This window comes from Bidens hawaiensis, unplaced genomic scaffold (genome assembly GCF_021521415.1).
Source record: "Bidens hawaiensis isolate Kalapana, Puna unplaced genomic scaffold, B.hawaiensis_p1.1 tig00008633_1, whole genome shotgun sequence".
In the NCBI taxonomy this organism is placed as follows: Eukaryota; Viridiplantae; Streptophyta; class Magnoliopsida; order Asterales; family Asteraceae; genus Bidens; species Bidens hawaiensis.
The window spans coordinates 6,719-14,975 of NW_027491622.1; the positions used below are offsets into that span (position 1 = coordinate 6,719).

The 8,257-nt window shown below is 43.8% G+C and overlaps 1 non-coding gene across 1 annotated transcript; it reads left to right on the plus strand.

The window, feature by feature from the left end:
• The first annotated feature begins 6,269 nt into the window (after window positions 1–6,269).
• On the plus strand, window positions 6,270–6,376 carry LOC143529646 (small nucleolar RNA R71). Its single transcript, XR_013134703.1, has one exon. It is a non-coding gene; the product is annotated as a small nucleolar RNA R71 (small nucleolar RNA).
• The last annotated feature ends 1,881 nt before the right edge of the window (window positions 6,377–8,257 follow it).

Genomic DNA, 8,257 nt, shown 5'->3' on the forward strand with positions numbered 1-8,257 from the left:
TCAGAGAAGAGAAGCCTCGCGCATGCGTAGACAGCAACGTTCCCAGGAAATGGCCGCCGCGATAGCCCAAGCCTTGAGCCAAAACAATACCTCGAGTTATAACATTAAGTCCTTTAACGCGGGTAACCCTCCAAAGTTCACAGGTCTTGAAGGAGCCACCGTGATGCTCCAATGGCTCGAAAAGATTGAAAACACTTTCCTCCATACCCAATGCCCCTCAGACAGACGAACCCTATATGCTTCCAGCGTCCTGGAATCCAGAGCGCTTACATGGTGGAATGGAGTAGCTCATGCGCGTGGCGCAGAGGCTGCTTCTAGCATGACATGGGAGGAATTCAAGGAAATTCTTACGCGAGAATTCTGCCCTCCCAATGAAGTTAAGCGCCTGGAGGAAGAATTCTGGAACTTGAAGCAATACAGTGGCGAAGCGCGCGAGTACGCGACGCGCTTCCACGAGCTAAGCTTACTGGTCCCTCACCTTGTTACCCCTTCGCGCCGAGTTAGCGTGTGGCGCGGAAGCACTTTTTGTCCCTAATCTGAGTGGAATTCTCTGCAATCGCATCTGGATTCCCTTTGATGAGAATCTTCGCGCTGATATCCTGAGTGAAGCGCACAAATCTCGATATTCCGTTCATCCTGGCGCTGATAAGATGTACAAGGATTTGCGCATTACTTATTGGTGGCCCGGTATGAAAAAGGATATTGCTGTGTTCGTAGCTAGATGCCTGACTTGTTCTAAAGTAAAAGCTGAACACCAACGCCCATCTGGTTTGCTCGAACAACCAGAAATTCCTACGTGGAAATGGGAATGTGTAGCAATGGACTTTATTACCAAGTTACCTTTGACAGCAAGTAAACATGATAGCATTTGGGTAATAGTGGATCGTTTGACTAAGTCTGCTCACTTTCTGCCCATTCGTGAAAACTACCGTGTTGAGCAGCTCGCACAGCTTTATGTCAAGGAAATTGTCTGCCGTCATGGTACTCCTTTGAGCATCATATCCGATCGCGATGGCCGTTTTATATCTCGCTTTTGGAAATCTCTCCAATCTGCGCTAGGAACTCGCTTGGACATGAGTACGGCATATCATCCTCAGACTGACGGTCAGTCTGAGCGAACTATTCAAACTCTTGAGGATATGCTCCGATCTTGTGTTCTTGATTTTGGAGGTAATTGGGATTCACACCTGCCTTTGATTGAGTTCTCTTATAATAACAGCTATCATTCCAGTATCGGTATGGCCCCATTTGAAGCACTTTACGGTCGTAAGTGCCGCTCCCCGATTTGTTGGAGCGAAGTGGGTGAAACTCAAATCACAGGACCCGAACTTGTTCAAGAGACAACCGATAAAATCGCCAAGATCCGTGACCGTCTGCTGACTGCCAGAAGCCGACAGAAGAGTTATGCTGATCGCAGGCGAAAGCCTCTCGAATTTCTAGTTGGTGATCTTGTTCTCCTCAAAGTGTCGCCTTGGAAAGGTGTTGTCCGCTTTGGGAAGAAAGGTAAGCTTGCTCCTCGTTATGTTGGTCCATTCAAGATTCTCGCGCGTGTGGGAAAAGTTGCCTACAGACTTGACCTGCCGCCCGCGCTCAGTAATGTGCATCCAACGTTCCATGTATCCAATCTCAAGAAGTGTTTAGCTGACGAGAACCTTCACATTCCACTTGATGAAGTTCAAGTTGATGAATCTATGCATTTCGTTGAGAAGCCTGTTGAGATTATGGATCGCGAGGTTAAGCAAACCAAGCGCAGTCGTATCCCTATCGTGAAAGTTCGTTGGGAGTCCAAGCGCGGAGCCGAGTTTACATGGGAAAGGGAAGATCAAATGAAGATCAAGTACCCGCACCTGTTCTCTGCGCAACCTACTTCGAGATAAATTTCGGGACGAAATTTCTTAAAGTAGGGGAGACTGTGACATCTGCCCGATCCGACCCGACCCAGGTACCCGTTTCCCTTATCCGATCTCTTTCTTTTATGATTTAATATTTATTTATACTTATATTTTACTTTTAATAATAATAATATACTTTTCCTTCCCGCCTCTTTCTCTCTCTTTCTTTCCGCCTTGTTTCCCTCTTTTTCTTCTAACTCTTTGCTTATCCTTTGGTTCTTCCCGCCTAAGGATGTCTGCAGCTCCACGCGCCAGACTCCTTACATGGAAGCCTGCGTGAAGACATCTTGTTCCTGCGATGCGTGAAGAGAACTCTTCTCGCAGCGCGCTAAGAATGCATGTTCTTCCCGCAATGCGCTAAGAATGTATGTTCTTCCCGCGATGCGCTTAGAATTCCAGGTTCTTCACGCAGCGCGCTAAGGAATTGTGATTCTTCCCGCAGCACGCTAAGGATTGTTGTGCCAGCCTTCGCGCTCGCGCACTCAGCCTTCTCGCGCTTAACCCTTGTATCTTCTGTTTATTCTAGCCGTTTGCTTTTGTAAATGTCTTTTCTTCTGAGCTGTTGACCTAACCTATCTAATGTCTGAATAGTTACTTTCGGCGCAGCATGCGTACCAACCCCATTGGTTGGTAGAAAAAGTGACTGACATTATCTTTTGAGATCTGCTTTTGCCATGCTTGACCAGTACCTTTATCTGAACCGCCCATGCTTCTTTTTACTGTTCCCTGACAGCTTTATCTTGCCCCCTGCAGCTGCCATATCTTTCCATATCTTTTGCTTTTGGATTCTTATGCTTTTTGATATCTTTTGCTTGATCCTGTTAATGATCTTTTCCCCTTTTCTAGGGATTATGTCTCCTAGGGTTTTCCTATAAATAATAGTAATATTTTCATAAACACTACACACACAAAACACTTAATCTCTCCTGTTCTCTTGCCCCTTGCTCTCTCTGCCGTCTTCCTCTCTGCCTCCGTCTTCCTCCCTGTTCTGTCCTGCTTTTCCGGTATTATATATAATAATTTACTTATTAATTATGCTAACTTATAATCAAGACTTAAAACAAATCATTAAAACAATAATCTTTAATTATAGGTTAACTTGTGCTTGTTTAAAGTTGGTTCTTGCTTTATCTTACACCGCATCGTTTATCAAGTGAGTAATCTCGTACCTAATCCCTTTTTGCTTTTAATGTTTTGGGATGTTCATGTGTTCATACAAACTTAGAGTCTTAAACTTGTTTATGAACTTTAGTCGCGCAGTATCCCATGTGTTGAGGACGTAGACTTGGCTGTTTATTTGTATGTGTGGATCATTAACCGTCTTGTCGGTCTATTCCGCAGTTTTCATGGTACCATTAGATGAACACGGGAGAACTATCGTTTATGATTTTCTCTTTTGTTACACTTGCACAGTTAGTCTTGTTTGTGAGCTCAATTGTGAGCACTGGCAGTCTTGTCTCTTAGAGTTGGTCCCGATCTGATTACACCCTTGTTGAAACCCAGACATACACATGTTGCGCGCAGATTTATTGTTATCTATGTATTGTATTAAACTTGATTTCTCACCAACACGCTAGTGTTTGACGTTTATTTTAACACATGTTCAGGTTTGCAGTAGCTGTTTTGGAGCTTGTGGACACATAGGACGTTTTTACTTTTGGACCTAGATTAAAATGTATCAAGACAAGTTATTACTGTTCGAATATTTTGATTTATAATATATTGATTTATGTTGGTTTATTTATATCTTATGTATACGTTGCGCATGCGTGAATGAATATATTTATTAAATATTGACACCCAATAGTGTCACGAGTAATGAAACAATATGTGGCGCCCCGATGTATAATCCGCCTTTGGTCGGGGTGTTACAGTTACAGAGTTCAAAGGGCATGCGTTTATAGGCAAATGTGTCGTAGGAAGAGATCGGGATTTGGAAATACCCGGAGAAACCATCCATAAAACAGTGATATTGCTGACCCGCCTAACGCTCTAGCATCTGATCAATGAAAGGCAGAGGAAAATGATCTTTCCTGGTGGCATCGTTCAGTCTGCGATAGTCGATGCAGACTCTCCAACCGGTCACAGTCTTAGTTGGAACAAGCTCATTCCGTTCATTGGTGACAACAGTCATGCCACCCTTCTTGGGAACCACTTGGACCGGACTCACCCAGGCGCTATCGGAGATGGGAAAAATGATTTCTGCATCAAGGAGTTTGATGATTTCTTTCTTAACGACCTCTAGCATTTTCGGATTAAGCCTCTTTTGAGGCTGAACGACGGATTTAAAATTATCCTCCATGAGGATTTTATGAGTACAGAACGAGTGATTAATCCCTTTTATGTCGATAATCTTCCATGATATCGCCTCCTTATGCGCTTTTAGCACCTTCAGCAACTTCAACTTCTCGACCTCCGTCAAAGCAGACGCGATGATGACGGGTAGCTTCCTCTCTTTGTCCAAAAATGCATACTCCAAATGATCGGGTAGACCCTTAAGTTCTAAGGAAGGAGGAGGGCTCTCAACAGAAGGTCGGTCTTTCGGATCGTCTCGCGCGATCTCAACAGATGACTCTGAATCTAGGGGTGGTGACACGGTGTCATCCATCAATGGTTGAGTGGTCATAGCAACCATCTCGACCTCTGAAATCTCCCTATCGAGAATCTGTGGGTCCAAGGTGGGTCTTCCACATATGTCAGTGAAAAACTCTCGCACATGCAATACGATGGTGTCAACGAAATAAAAGGAGTCGTCCGCCGACTTGGGGTGCTTGAGTGACTGTCTTACGTCAAAGGTGACGTTATCATCCCAAACTCTCATAATCAGTTTTCCCTCACGGACGTTGATCAACGCCTGTGCGGTGGCAAGGAATGGTCGGCCTTAAATGAGAGGGATACTATCATCCTCATTCATATCGAGAATGACAAAGTCCACCGGGAAGATGAACTTGTCGATAAGAACAAGCATGTTCTCGACCACCCCTCGCGGAAATTTCACAGAACGATCAGCAAGTTGGGTACTCATTCGGGTTGGCCTCGGTTCGCCAAGACCAAACTTACTGCAAACAGAATACGGCATAAGATTGATGATGACCCCAAGGTCGGCCAATGCATGTCGAACTGTTTCGTCACCTAAGATGCAGGGAATCGTGAAACTCCCAGGATCGGCCATCTTTTCTGGCAACTTGCTCTGCAACACTGCAGAGCACCCAACACTCAACTGAATAGAAGAGACCTCAGCTAGCTTCTCTTTATTAGAAAGAATGTCCTTGAGGAATTTGGCATATTTAGGCATCAAGCGCCTCAAGGAAAGGAATGTTCAGGTGAAGCTGTTTGAGAAGTTCAAGGAACTTGGAGTTTTACTCCTCCTCTCTGTTCGTTCAAAGTCTCCCAGGATAAGGCAGTTTGGGTTTATAGACACTCAGAGGTGGGTTTGATGATGATGAAGGTATATCGGTCAGCTTTGTACTCGATGGAATAGTCTGCTGGTGTGCCTCGGACGGAGGAGGTTCCATCTGGATCTCCTCGTCCACCTACTTCTCTTCATCGACTGCAGGTGTGACAACTTTCAAAGGATTAGCTTGTCTTTCTCTTTTAGCACCGCTCCTAGTAATCACTGCTATGGTGAACCCTCTCGGATTTTTCTCGGTATTACTCGGTAGTGAACCTGGTGCTCTATTGGATAACTGGCTTGCAATCTCTCCGACGTGATGCTCAAGATGACATGGCTTGGTTCTTCAGCATAGTATCGTGTTCCGCAAATTTCGCCTCATTTGTCACTCTGTTCCTCTCATCTCGCTTCAGCAGCTCAGCCATCATCTCCTCCAGTGAGGCTTTCTTCTCCTCTCGCCCCACTTGTTTCGAACCTCCTGACCTGAACTCCCCTACCCGAATAGATTCTCTCGACGCTGGTTTTGGTATTGGGCTTGGTAGCCACTGGCTTGTCCCCCTCGATAGTTATTCTGATTTCTCCATCCCGCCGAAGGCGGGGTTTTGATATCTCAAGGGGTCGTTGACGAAGTCAAATTCCTCCTAATAGCTACCCGGCTTAACAGGATAGTCAATGGTGTCGTGACCCCCTCGGCAAACCTCACACTTCGCGATGCTCTTAACAGTAAGATCTCTAACGAGTTTGTTCAAAGCATCAATATGCGCCTGCATGCTAGTGTTTGAATCGACCTGAAGTACTCCTCTCGATGACATGGAAGAATTTCTGCCCCCGTGCCCCTCGTAGTTCGCTGCTAGATCATCAAAAAGGACACGCACTCATCGGGATATTTGTTCTTAAGGAGGTCCCCGTTAGCAGTCTGGTTCAAAATCTCTCTCACGTGATGTGTGGCTCCATTGTAGAATTTCTCGATGAGCATCCACTTGTCTAAACCATGGTGAGGACAACTAAGAAGGAGGTCCTTGAATCTTTCCCAAACTTCCCCGAAAGACTCATCGGACCTCATACGGAAGGAACAAATCTCCTTACGGAGTCGAGCGGATTTAGATGGCTGAAAGAATTTGGTCATGGATTTCTCTTGAAGTCCCGCCTAAGTGGTGATGGATCCAGCAGACTTCATCCATTTGTAAGCTTTGTCAGTGAGTGAGAAGGGAAAAAGACGGAGATAGATGGCTTCATCGTTCATGTTGCCAATATTGAAAGTTTCGCAGATTTGAACGAACATGTCGATGTGGTTTGAAGGATCTTCGCTCTCTAACCCTTCGAATTGGAGTGCGGTTTTGATGAGTTGCATGACGTGGGCAGGAATGGACCAGTTTCCAGCGGCGGAACCGTTCGGTAAAGTTATGCTTGAATGAGGATTCGTTGTCGGCCTACCATAGTCAGCTACTACTCTCCTAGGCGGTTGGTCACCCATGTTCTTATCCCTAGAAGATGCGGAAGAAACAGAAGAAGAAGAAAACAGAACGCTCTCTCTCGGGCTGGACTTTCTCAGTATCGTCAGACGTTTCAAGCTTCGGCGGTCCTTGTGAGCAGGTATGACGCATACGACTAAAAATAAAAACTAAAATTAACTAGGCTAAAATTAAACTAAAAACAAGTAAAAACATATAAGCAAGTAAAAATAAAACAGGTAAGTCCACAAACTCGGGTCGTTCTCTAATCGCCTCAAACCGTGTCCCGGCAACGACGCTAAAAACTTGATGTGCGAAAATATATATATAAATAAAACACGAATCACAACTAAGCTTTAAAAACCAAACAATCTATCCTAGTTCACACAAACGGCAAGTGTACCGGTCGCGTATAGCAAAGATCAGGAAAGTCCAGATATCGAACTTGAAGACACGTGCGAACAGCTCAAAATATAAACCCTAATCCAAGTCCGACCTTAATATTTAATTGATTTTATTTCTTTTTTTATTTTAAATAATTTAACTAACTTACTTAACTTAACGAAACTAACAAGAAAACTTAACGAGGCTTAACGAGGTTTTAATAAATATGGAGAAACGACTACCTAGGCAAGAATCCTATTGACACTTCAACGGTTATCGGAATTAACTAATCACACGACACCGGGATCTTAAAATAATTAACTAAAACTCATTAAAGTTCGCTAGATCACCTCTCGGTCACCAACTAACCCTCACAAATCAAAGAAGATTGAATAAATGCACCGGGAAAAAGATTATTAAGGTACCCAAATGACGCATCTCCTCTCGGACTCAACGACACAAAACCGGCTTAAAATTAGTACTAGCAATTATAGGGATAAAGGGGTAACAATATTTAACTTGATCTAAGGCATATATTTGCACGCAAAACTAAACTGGACAAGACCAAAACTCGCTCTCGCGCAATTTTGTCACAGCCGCCGAACCCATACCCCGGGAGGGAAGCCGTGAACGCGAGTGGTGGTATCGGTGTTTATTATTTAGCAGCGGAAAATTCATCAGGACCATAGTTAGGAAAAATTATCAGAGTGTAAAACACCATGATTTTTATTACATCTGGTTGAATAAAACCCATTTATCCTTACAAATGTTTTATAGGGATAAACCCTATTTTACAAAAAAAAAATATGTTACTTTATTCTGATGATAAGCCACTTATTTAAGCTGAAAGGCCCGCAGGCATCATTCATTTTATCTTTATCATCTCACCTGAAACATGTATTTAAAAATATTTGATCAGCAGAAAATACTGGTGAGTACATTCATTTATAATGGCACATATACCATTACAGCATTAAGATGTTTTTACATCTGCGTGCTTACAAATTACCGAAAGGTACTTGTCACTCGACCGTATCTATGACTGTGGTCATATTACTTATTGGCTAACACTTGTCCAATAAGTAACGTATAATAGTCCAGTAGGCAAGCCTTGTATACAAAATCCCACAATACCAGTA